This window comes from Oncorhynchus mykiss, chromosome 20 (genome assembly GCF_013265735.2).
Source record: "Oncorhynchus mykiss isolate Arlee chromosome 20, USDA_OmykA_1.1, whole genome shotgun sequence".
NCBI lineage: Eukaryota > Metazoa > Chordata > Actinopteri > Salmoniformes > Salmonidae > Oncorhynchus > Oncorhynchus mykiss.
Genome location: NC_048584.1, coordinates 24,695,463 through 24,708,996, shown reverse-complemented (window position 1 = coordinate 24,708,996; position 13,534 = coordinate 24,695,463).

The following is a 13,534-nucleotide window of genomic DNA, read 5'->3' as shown; positions in this document are numbered from 1 at the left end:
GAAGGCGAGGTCAGTACGGGTGCATCAAAGCTGGGACCGAGAGACTGAAAAACAGCTTCTATCTCAAGGCCATCAGACTGTTAAACAGCCACCACTAACATTGAGTGGCTGCTGCCAAAACACTGACTCAACTCCAGCCACTTTAATAATGGGAATTGATGGGAATTGATGTAAAATATATCACTAGCCACTTTAAACAATGCTACTTAATATAATGTTTACATACCCTACATTATTTATCTCATAAGTGTACGTATATACTGTACTCTATATCATCTACTGCATCTTTATGTAATACATGTATCACTAGCCACTTTAAACTATGCCACTTTGTTTACATACTCATCTCATATGTATATACTGTACTCGATACTATCTACTGCATCTTGCCTATGCCACTCTGTACCATCACTCATTCATATATCTTTATGTACATATTCTTTATCCCTTTACACTTGTGTGTATAAGGTAGTAGTTTTGGAATTGTTAGCTAGATTACTCGTTGGTTATTACTGCATTGTCAGAACTAGAAGCACAAGCATTTCGCTACACTCGCATTAACATCTGCTAACCATGTGTATGTGACAAATAAAATTTGATTTGATTTAAAACAAAATCAAAATAAATTAAAAAAGGCAGTTTACTCTGTGCACCTTATTCATCCAAGCTACTCAATACTGCCCCCAGCCATAAGAAGTTAACTATACTCTGCTCTCCTGCACCTGACTTTGCCTCCAGTACACGCCATAACAAACATGTCATAAAACCGAGCCCACAATAACGGACCAAACATGCATGTAACAATAACGCACAAAAAACATGGGGAAAACAGAGGGTTAAATAATGAACATGTATTTGGGGAATAGAAACCAGGTGTGTAAAACAAAGACAAAACAAATGGAAAATAAAAAGTGGATTGGCGATGGCTACAAGGTCGGTGACGTCGACCGCCGAACGCCGCCCGAACAAGGAGAGGGACCGACTTCGGCGGAAGTCGTGCCAGCTAGGATATGCATAAAATTGGTAGAATTGGATAGAAAACACTATGAAGTTTCTAAAACTGTTAAAATAATGTCTGTGAGTATAATAGAACTGATATGGCAGGCGAAAACCCGAGGAAAATCCAGCCAGAAATTATTTCCTTTTGAGGTCACATGCCTTTTCAATGCCAGCCTATGGGATATGCCAAAAAATAGGACCCAGATTGCAGTTCCAATGGCTTCCACTAGATGTCAACAGTCTTTAGAAAGGGTTTCAGGCTTGTTTCAAGGAAGAACAAGTAGTTGTAGTTTATCCAAGGTGTTCTCATCAGGACAGGGAGATTTTTGACTCGTGTGAACGAGGGCGCGCTCTTCGTTATTCTCCTTTTCTCCAGAGGATTGATTAGAAACATTGTTTGACTTGTTTGGATGAAGTTTACCGGTAGCTTTTTGGATTCCTTTGTATGCATGTTGAAGGAGTGGATTACTGAAATCAATGGCACCAACTAAACAAACTTTTTGGATATAAAGAAGGACTTTATTGAACAAAACAAACAATCATTGTGTAGCTGGGACCCTTGGGATTGCAAACAGAGGAAGATCTTCAAAGGTAAGTGATTTATTTTATTGCTATTAGGGATTTTTGTGAAGCCTGTGCTGGTTGGAAAAGTATTTTGATGTAGGGCGCTGTCCTCAGATAATCGCATGGCATGCTTTTGCCGTCTCTATTTTGGTTTGGTCAGGGTGTGATTTGGGTGGGCATTCTATGTCCTTTATTTCTATGATTTGTGTTGGCCGGGTATGGTTCTCAATCAGGGACAGCTGTCTATCCTTGTCTCTGATTGGGAATCATATTTAGGTAGCCCTTTTCCCTCCTTTCAGTGTGGGTTGTTAATTTTGTTTGTGGCACTTATCCCTGTAAGCTTCACGGTTGATTCTTTCTTTTGTTGGCGACATTTTAAAAGAAAAGAAAATGTACGCTTACCACCCTGCACTTTGGTCTACTTCTACGACACAAAAGTCAGAAATAACATATAATGCATGCCTTACCTTTGAACATTTTCTTCTGTTGGCACTCCAATACATCCATTAAACATCACAAATGGTCCTTTTGTTCGAAAAATTCTGTCGTTTCAGAAAATACACCGGTTCCAACTCCTGCAACATGACTACACATGATCTAATTAGTTACCTGTAACCTTGATCCAAACATTTCAAACACCTTTCCTAATCCAACTTTAGGTATTTTTTCACGTAAATAATCCATCAAATTGAAGACGGAATAAACTGTGTTCAATACAGGAGGAAAACAAAGTGGAGCGTGCTTTCAGGTCGCGCGCCTCAACCACAACAGTACACTTCACTCGATCCTCGTTCTGGACAGCTCTACTAGACACATGTTTTTCTCAAAGGAAAAACATCAACCAATTTCTAAAGACTGTTGACATCTAGTGGAAGCGATAGAAACAGCAAGCAACTGCATTAGAATTCTGGATTTCCATTGGAAACTCATTGAAAAGAAAGTGACCTCAAAAATGTTTTTCCTGGATGGTTTGTCCTCTGGGTTTTGCCTGACAAATAAGTTATGTTATACTCACAGACATCATTCAAACAGTTTTAGAAACTTCAGAGTGTTTGCTATCCAAATCCACTAATAATATGCATATCCTAGCTTCTGTGCCTGAATAGCAGGCAGTTTACTTTGAGCACACTTTTCATCCGGATGTGAAAATAGTGCCCCCAAGCCTTAAGAAGACCAGGTTGGTGGCAGTGCCAGCTAGGGAGTGTTGAGAGAGAGCTTTAGAGAGAGTGACCCTTAGTCCTGGTGGGTTGCAATAGTGGGAGTCAGGCTGTTGAAAACATCAGAGGGAATCTGAATGTGACTATATACTTTTGTTGTGTGTAGGACCCAAACAACCCAGTTTCTAATGGGATTTAGGTCATTTTACCCACAATGACAACACCCTGGCCCAGGCTACACTAGTCCCTCCCTACTCCCCTGTCTTGCTTTTATTTTATGTACTTTTTATCACCCTGCATAAATAAGTACCTCCTTAAGAAGGAGGACAGGACAGAACGGGCCTGGGCTCATTGAGCAGCAGAGATGAGTGCCTGCCTGCCTGCCTGCCTGCCTGCCTGCCCTCCTAACCACTTGTACACATTTAGAGCTCCTTGTCGAGACAAGGGCATCCCAACCAGGGAGTAAGTTATTAATGAAGGGAGATATGTGCATCCCAAATGGCACCCTATTCCCTATAAAGTGCACTACTTTTGACTTATGCCAATAGTGTTCTTGTCAAAAGTAGTGCACCAAATAGGGAACAGGGTGATATTTTATGGCGGAAACTGCTTCATCACCACAGGACAGAGAAATAAAAATATATAAAATAAAGCTGGGGACAATTATGAATGCAGGAAACTAGCATGCTGTACTTGCATCCTATTTTGAGGGAAAGGCAACTTCAGGCAATGTATTATTTATGATGAGGGCTTATTTTACAAGTGCTGCATTTGCAGTGAGAGAGAGAGAGAGAGAGAGAGAGAGTGAGAAAGAGAGAGCACTATAAATACATCAGATGCACGTCAAATCAAGTGTTCTGGATCTGCAGTGAGTCACCACCCAGCCCCATCTCTAATTGAAGTCCCGTCCCCTGCCCCCAACAAAAAACACTGTACATCAACTCCATACAGGCTTACATGTCCTTCATGAGTTTATCCTATTTTCATGTCTCAAGCTAGTTTACCGTTGAGGTGGCAGGTGGATAAAAAGGTCACATCTAAATTGGGAGAGGGATGAGGACAAATCTGAGAAGGGTTGGAGTATCATATCTCGATAGTGATGAGAGAGAGAGAGAGGGTGATGAGAGAGAAAGAGAGAGAGAGATGTGTTTTTGCACGTACGTTAATTCTTCGAATATTATGCTACACAAACATAAATAAAATAAAAATGAATTACTAATCCAATCTGTAAGTAGTTTGACTTTTCTGCACCTGTTACTGAGATGGCAGTTCCAACGTATATGATTTAGGTAGTCACAATAATCAATCTATCCTACCCTGGCAGTCATTCTCAATGCAGGTTGTGGGTGATTTAAAGTTCCAATTGTTGGATATCCAATAGGAATTACACATTGCTTTGCAAACCAGCATAATGTGACTAGGAGGCTTGATGTAGCCTGTAGACCAGGAGTTTTAGACTTCTGCGTTAGGGTGTAACTCTCAAAGAAAGGCCTTATGATATACATTATGTAATGTATTGTCATAAATACTTTAATTTTACACTGGGTAATATGCAAATCATGTAGAATACATTCTCAACTTGAATTGTATGTTCACTCAACCTAAAATTCAGTGCTCAGTGTTCAAAGTTGAGTGAACATACAGTAAAATTCGACTTGAGAATCTATGTCGGTTCAGTTATATTCCCAAAAGTTGGGAAAACTCACAACACTATTGCAGCTAGGTGCCTTAAAAAAATGTAATCAACAAACAATTGTATCTGTCTCGGTCTCGCTCTACAGTACATCTACAGTACCTTCAGAAAGTATTCACACCCCTTAACCTTTTACACACTTTGTTGTTTTGCAGCCTGAATCTAAAATGGATAACATTTAGATTTTTTGTCACTGAGCTACACAGAATAACACATAACGTCAAAGTGGATTTATGTTTTTATAAATGTTTACAAATTAATAATAAATGAAAAGCTGAAATGTTTTGAGTCAATTCTTCAAACACTTTGTTATGACAAGCCAAAATAACTTTAAGAGTAGAAATGTGCTTAACAAGTCAGTCGAGCAGTGAATTTCAAGAACGGATTCAACAACAAACAGCAGGGAGGTTTTCAAATCAAATTTGAATTGTCACATGCGTTGAATATAACAGACCTTACCGTGAAAGGCTTACTTACAAGTCCTTAACCAACAATGCAGTTCAAGAAATAGTAAAGAAAACATTTATTAAATATACTAAAGTAAAAAATATAATTAAAAAAGTAACAAGAAAATTACACAACAGTGACGAGGCTATATACAGGGGGTACCGGTACCGAGTCAATGTGTGGGAGTACAGGTTAGTCGAGGTCATTTGTAAAGTGACTATGCATAGATAATAAACATCGAGTAGCAGCAATGTAAAAAAAAAATGTAAAAAGTCCAGGTGGCCATTTGATTAATTGTTCAGCAGTCTTATGGCTTGGGAGTAGAAGCTGTTAAGGAGCCTTTTGGTCCTATACTTGCCGCTCCGGTACCGCTTTCCGTGCGGAAGCAGAGAGAACAGTCTACAACTTGGGTGACTGGATTCTTTGACAATTTTTGGACCTTCCTCTGACACTGCCTAATATATAGGTCCCGGATGCCAGTGATGTACTAGGCCATACGCACTACCCTCTATAGCGCCTTACGGTCAGATGCCGAGCAGTTGCCATACCAGGCGGAGACGCAACCGGTCAGGATGCACTCGATGGTGCAGCTGTAATATTCTTTCAGTATCTGGGGACCCATGCCAAATCTTTTCAGTCTCCTGAGGGGGAAAAGGTGTTGTCGTGCACTCCTCATTACTGTCTTGGTGTGTTTGGACCATGATAGTTTGTTAGTGATGTGGACACCAAGGAACTTAACTTTCGACTTCAGCCCCGTCGATGTTAATGGGGGCCTGTTCGGCCCTCCTTTTCCTATAGTCCACGATCAGCTCATTTGTCTTGTTCACATTGAGGGAGAGGTTGTTGTTCTGGCATCACACATTGCCAGGTCTCTGACCTCTTAGCTATAGGCTGTCTCATCGTTGTCAGTGATAAGGCTGTTGTGTCGTCGGCAAACTTAATGATGGTGTTGGAGTCGTGCTTGGCAACGCAGTAGTGGGTGAACAGGGAGTACAGGAGGTGAATAAGCACACACCTCTGTGGGGCCCCAGTGTTGAGGATCAGCGTGGCAGACGTGTTGTTGCCTACCTTTACAACCTGGGGGCAGCCCGTCTGGAAGTTTAGGATCCAGTTGCAGAGGGAGGTGTCCCAGGGTCCTTAGCTTAGTGGTGAACTTTGTGGGAATAATATGGTGTTGAATGCTGAGCTGAACAGCATTCTCACATAGGTGTTCCTTTTGTCCAGGTGTGAAAGGACAGTGTGGAGTGCGATTGAGTGGATCTGTTGGGGTGGTATGCGAATTGGAGTGGGTCTAGGGTTTCCGGCATGATAGTATTGATCTGAACCATGACCAGCATTTTAAATACTTCATGGCTACCGACATGAGTGCTACGGGACGGTAATCATTTAAGAAGAATGCCTTCGCTTTCTTTGGCACAGGGATGATGGTGGTCTGTTGGAAACATGTAGGAATTACAGACTCGGTCAAGTAGAGGTTGAAAATGTCAGTGAAGACACTTGCCAGTTAGTCCTCGCATTCTTTTGAGTACACATCCTGGTAATCCGTCTGGTAATGCAGCTTTGTGAATGTTGACCTGTTTAAAAGGTCTCGCTCACACCGGCTACGGGGAGCGTGATCACACAGTCGTCCAGAACAGTTGGTGCTCTCATGCATGCTTCAGTGTTGCTTGCCTCGAAGCGAGGCTAAAATGCATTTAGCTTGTCTGGTAGGCTTGCATCACTGGAAAGCTTGTGGCTGGGTTTCCCTTTGTAGTCCACAATCTTTTTCAAGCCCTCCCACATCTGACGAGCGTCAGAGCCGATGTAGTAGGATTCAATCTTAGTCCTGCATTGACGCTTTGCCTGTTTAATGGTTCGTCTGAGGGCATAGCGAGATTTATTATAACCGTTCAGATTAGTGTCGTTCTCCTTGAAAGAGGCAGCTCTAGCCTGGAGCTCGGTGCAGATGTTGCCTGTAATCCATGGCTTCTGGTTGAGAAATGTATGTACAGTCACTGTGGGGATGACGTCGTGGATGCACTTATTGATGAAGCCGGTGACTGAGGTGGTATACTCCTCAATGCCATTGGAGGAATCCTGGAACATATTCCAGGCTTTCATATTGAGCGAGTCACTGGTACTTCCTGGTTTAGTTTTTTCTTGTAAGCAGGAATCAGGAGGATATAATTATGGTCAGATTTGCCAAATGGAGGGCAAAGGAGGACTTTGTATGTGTTTCTGTTTGCACATGTGACATGCTGGTAGAAATGAGGTAAAACGGATTTAAGTTTTCCTGCAATAAAGTCCCCGGCCACTAGGAGCGCGGCTTCTGGATGAGCATTTTCTTGTTTGCTTATGGCCTTATACAAATCATTGAGTGCGGTCTTAGTGCCAGCATCGGTTTGTGGTGATAAATAGACTGCTAAGAATAATATAGATGTGAACTCTCTTGGTAGATAGTGTGGTCTACAGCTTATAATGAGGTATTCTATTTCAGGTGAGCAATACCTCAAGACTTCTTTAATATCAGACATCACGCACCAGGAGTTATTGACAAATAGACACACTTCCCTGCCCTTCATCTTACCAGACGTAGCTGCTCTGTCCTGCCAACCAGCCAGCTCTCTGTGTCGTCGTTCAGCCATGTCTCGGTGAAGCATAAGATATTACAGTTTAGAATGGCCAGTTGGTAGGATAGTCTTAATTGTAGATTGTCCAGTTTGTTTTCCAATGATTGCATGTTGGTCAATAATACGGAGGGAAACAGTGGTTTACCTACTCGTCTGCAAATTTCTGACAAGGCACCCCACCCTCCTTCCCCTTTTCCTCTGTATTTTCTTCACTCTGATGACGGGGATTTGGGCCTTGTCTTGACAAAGCAGTATATCCTTTGAGTCGGACTCATTAAAAAAGGATCCCTCTTCACCCAGTTCAGAAGCTCTTTTCGGTCATAAGAGACGGTAGCAGCAACATTATATACAAAATGAGTTACAAACAATGCGAAAAAAACAAACAAAATAGCACAGTTGGTTAGGAACCTGAAGACGGCAGCCATCCCCTCCGGCGCCATTATAATAAACCAAGTTACTATAAAGATAGAGGTGTCCAAAGATAGAGGTGTCCTTCCTAACTTAATTGACGAGGAAGGAAACCTCTTAGCAAATTCACCATAAAACCAGCTAGAGAGTTAAATGGCTGTGATAGGAGAAAACTGAGGATGGATCAACAACATTGTAGTTACTCTACAATACTAACCTAAATGACAGAATGAAAAAAGGAAGCCCGTACAGAATATAAAGAATTATGTTTGGGGCAAATCCAGCACAACACATCACCACTCTTCATATTTTCAATCATGGTGGTGGCTGCATCATGTTATGGTTTTGCTTGTCATTGGCAAGGACTAGGGAGTTTTTGGGGGATAAAAGAAAATAAATAGTGTCCAACAGACACTGGGAAGAAAATCCACCTTTCATCAGGACAATAACCTAAAGCACAAGGCCAAATATACACTGGAATTACTTACTAAGACTACATTGAATATCCCTGAGACGCGTAGTTACAGTTTTGACTTAAATTGGCTTGAAAATATATGGCTTGAAAATGGCTGTCTTGCAATGATGAACAACCAATTTGACAGAGCTTGAACATTTTTTTAAAGAATAATTGGCAAATATTGTACAACCCATGTTTGCAAATCTCGTTTACCCAGAAAGACTCATAGCTGTAATCGCTAATAAAGGTAATTCTAACACTGTGGTCACCAACCGGTCGATCGCGATCGACTTGTTGATCTCCGAGGCATTTCTAGTCGATCGGCAAAAAATTCTGTAAAACTCCCAATGATAAAGCCTTGTGTTCCTATTCTTTTGTATTAGTCTCGGGCTGTTGGGGGTAAATGCAGCCAATTCAGCTGCCCTGCGCAGCGGGTAGGCAAACTGTTGCCATTTCATGTGTCTGAAGGTACAAGCTCTGCCTTTCCGGTGGTTCTGGAGAGGAAATCAAGTGCACTATACTACCGCTGTCCAATCGGATTGCTCAGATGACCGAGTCTGCAGTAATGTAGCAGGCATAAAAGAAAGCTATGGGCAAAATTGATACTGTGAGATTTCAAAACGTTTCAAACCATGACTAGAGAGACTGTCAACGAATACAGCAAAGAACTGCTGTTCTTATGAGTGAGTTCATGTTTAAGTTCTTACTCAGCACTGTCAACACTTTTATAAGCCATAAAATGTGCATTCTTCCTATTTCCACTCAGCGCTACAACAAGAACTCCAGCAGTAATGAATGAGTAGGAAAGTGTATCTATAGGCTTGCGTTGTTGTTATTAATAGTGGCTTGGGTCTTTTTTAATATCAAGGAATATTTCACTTTCTCTGTTCATAGGAGTAACAACATAAATTTGTGCATGATGCCGAAATAATGCGGTGCGACTCGAGTTTCGCCATCAGCTTTAAGACAGTGTCCCTTTTTGGTCAGTGTCAGTGGAGGAAAGGGAGAGCCGAGGGATGTTGAGAGACAGACTGTCAGTCTGCTGCTCTCTCCCTCCGCTGAGACTGACCATCAGACGCAGGCACCATTAGCTAGAGGTCAACTGATTATGATTTTTCAACACGGATACCGATTATTGGAGAACCAAAAAAAGCAGATACCGATTAATTGGACAATGGTTTTTATATATATATATATATATATATATATGTAACGGTTTTCTGTATGTGAAGGAGAGTCGGACCAAAATGCAGCGTGTTGATTGCGATCCATGTTTTAATAAACAAACGTAAAACACAAATCAATACAAACACTACAAAATAAAGGTCGTAATGAACGTAACGAAAACCTCAACAGCCTATCTGGTGAAAACACATAGACAGGAACAATCACCCACAAACACACAGTGAAACCCAGGCTACCTAAATATGGTTCCCAATCAGAGACAATGACGAACACCTGCCTCTGATTGAGAACCATATCAGGCCGAACATAGAACTAGACAAACTAGACATGTAACATAGAATGCCCACTCAGATCACACCCTGACCAACCACAACATAGAAATATACAAAGTAAACTATGGTCAGGATGTGACAATATATATATATATATATTTGTAATAATGACAATTACAACAATACTGAATTAACACTTTTATTTTAACTTAATATAATACATAAATTAAATCAATTTAGTCTCAAATAAATAATGAAACATGTTCAATTTGGTTTAAATGATGCAAAAACAAAGTGTTGGAGAAGAAAGTTAAAGTGCAATATGTGCCATGTAAAAAAGCTAACGCTTAAGTTCCTTGCACAGTACGTGAGAACATATGAAAGCTGGGGGTTCATTTTAACATGAGTCTTCAATATTCCCAGTTAAGAAGTTTTAGGTTGTAGTTATTACAGGAAATGTAGGATTATTTCGCTCTATACCATTTGTATTTCATTAACCTTTGACTATTGGATGTTCTTATAGGCACTAATCTCAGGAGTTAGGTTTGAATAGGTTTGAAGTCATAAACAACGCTGTGCTTCAAGCATTGCGAAGAGCTGTTGACAAACGCAGGGAAGTGCTGTTTGAATGAATGCTTACTGCTGCTGCCTACCGCCGTTCAGTCAGACTCCTCTATTAAATATCAAATCATAGACCTAATTATAATATAATAAACACACAGAATTATGAGCCTTATGTCATTAATATGGTAAAATCCGGAAACTATAATTTTGAAAACAAAACGTTTATTCTTTCAGTGAAATACGGAACCGTTCTAAATACTGCTGTTACATTGCACAACCTTCAGAGTTATGTCATAACTATGTAAAATTCTGGCAAATTAATTATGGTCTTTGTTGGCAAGAAATGGTCTTCACACAGTTCACAACGAGCCAGGCGGCCTAAAGTGCTGCATATGCAGTTGAAGTCGAAAGTTTACATGCACGTAGGTTCATAAAAACTCATTTTTCAATCATTCCACAAATTTCTTCTTAACAAACTATTGTTTTGGCAAGTCAATTCTACTATGTTCATGACACAAGTATTTTTTTCCAACAATTGTTTACAGACAGATTATATCACTTATAATTCACTATATCACAGTTCCAGTGGGTCAGATGTTTACATACACTAAGTTGACTGTGCCTTTAAACAGATTGGAAAATTATGTCATGGCTTTAGAAGCTTCTGAATGGCTAATTGACATAATTTGAGTCAATTACAAATCAGCTGGGCTAGACCATCTGGACTCCTCTCTTTATAAAATTATCTGCCACCATTGTTGCAACCCATATTACCAGTCTGTTCAACCTCTCTTTCATAACGTCTGAGATCCCTAAAGATTGGAAAGCTGCCACGGTCATCCCCTTCTTCAAACGGGGTGATACTAGACCTAAACTGTTATAGACCTATATCCATCCTGCCCAGCCTTTCTAAAGTCTTCGAAAGCAAAGTTAATAAACAGATCACTGACCATTTTGAATCCCACCGTAACTTCTCCGCTGTGAAATCCAGTTTTCGAGCTGGTCACGGGTGCACCTCAGCCACGCTCAAGGTACTAAAAGATATCATAACCGCCATTGATAAAAGACAGTACTGTACCATCTTCATCGACCTGGCCAAGGCTTCCGACTCTGTCAATCACCGTATTCTTATCGGCAGACTCTACAGCCTTGGTTTCTCAAATTGACTGCCTCTCCTGGTTCACCAACTACTTCTCAGACAGAGTTCAGTGTGTCAAATCGGAGGGCCTGTTGTCCGGACCTCTGGCATTCTCTACGGGGGTACCACAGGGTTCAATTCTTGGGCCAACTCTTTTCTCTGTATATATCAATGATGTCGCTCTTGCTGCGGGTGATTCCCTGATCCACCTCTACTTAGACGACACCATTCTGTATACATCTGGCCCTTCTTTGGACACTGTGTTAACTAACCTCCAAAACGAGCTTCAATGCAATGCAAAACTCCTTCCGTGGCCTCCCACTGCTCTTATTAAATGCTAATAAAATCAAATGCATGCTTTTCATACGTTCGCTGCCCACACCCGCCCGCCCGACTAGCATCACTACTCTGGACAGTTCTGACTTAGAATATGTGGACAACTACAAATACCTAGGTGTCTGACTAGATTGTAAACTCTCCTTCTTGACTCATATTTAACATCTCCAATCCAAAATGTAAATCTATAATCAGCTTCCTATTTCGCACAAAGCCTTCTTCACTCATCCCGCCAAACATACCCTCGTAAAACTGACTATCCTACCGATCCTCAACTTCAGCGATGTGATTTACAAAGTAGCTTCCAACACTCTACTCAGCAAACTGGAAGCAGTCTATCACAGTGCCATTCGTTTTGTCACCAAAGCCCCTTATACCACCCACCACTGCAACCTGTATGCTCTCATCGGCTGGCTCTTGCTACATATTTGTTGCCAGACCCACTGGCTCCAGGTCATCTATAAGTCTATGCTAGGTAAAGCTCCGCCTTATCTCAGCTCACTGGTCATGATAACAACACCCACCGGTAGCACACGCTCCAGCAGGAATATCTCACTGGTCATACCCAAAACCAACACCTACTTTGGCCGCCTTTCCTTCCAGTTCTCTGCTGCCAATGACTGGAACAAATTGCAAAAATTGCTGAAACTGGAGACTTATATTTTCCTCACTAACTTTAAGCATCAGCTATCTGAGCAGCTAACCGATCGCAGCAGCTATACATAGCCCATCTGTAAAATGCCCACCCAATCTACCTACCTCATCCCCATATTGTTTTTATGTACTTTTCTGCTCTTTGGCACACAAGTATTTCTACTTGCACATCACCATCTGCTCATCTATCACTCCAGTGTTCATTTTCTAAATTGTAATTACTTCGCTATTACGGTGTATTTATTGCCTTACCTCCTCACGCCATTAGCACACACTGTATATAGACTTTATTTTTTTCTATTGTGTTATTGACTGTACCCTTGTTTATTCCATGTATATCTCTGTGTTGTTGTTTGTGTCACACTGCTTTACTTTATCTTGGCCAGGTCGCAGTTGTAAATTATAACTTGTTCTCAACTAGCTTACCTGGTTAAATAAAGGTGATTTTTTATTTTTTTATTGAAGATGTACCTGTGGATGTATTTCCTGCCTACCTTCAAACTCAGTGCCTCTTGCTTGACATCATGGGAAAATCAAAATAAATCAGCCAAGACCTCAGAATTTTTTTTTAGACTTCCACAAGTCTAGTTCATCCTTGGGAGCAATGAAGGTACCACGTTCATCTGTAAAACAATAGTATGCAAGTATAAACACCATGGGACCGCGCATGCGTCATACCGCACAACAATGCATTGGCAGGTAAATTCAAGCAAAGCCAGTATACGGTGATAATGTATTGGGCCTATAGCTTACTGCATTGCTACAGTACTGTTTTTAATTTGTTAATGTTGCATAGGCTTACATTTAAATCATGTTAATAAAAAATCAGAGCGGTGGATCTCAGCATGCATTTTGACTCAGAAAGTAATCTTGACTCAGAAAAGTTTGTTCTAATGTATTGACTCATAGAGTTTTATTTTCCATTATTACAGATCGTTGACAAAAAATGACAAATATACCCACTTTAATCCCACACAACAAACTGTGGAAAAAGACAAGGGGTGTGAATACTTTCTGAAGGCACTGTATTTCTCTCCGTCTGGCATTTCTT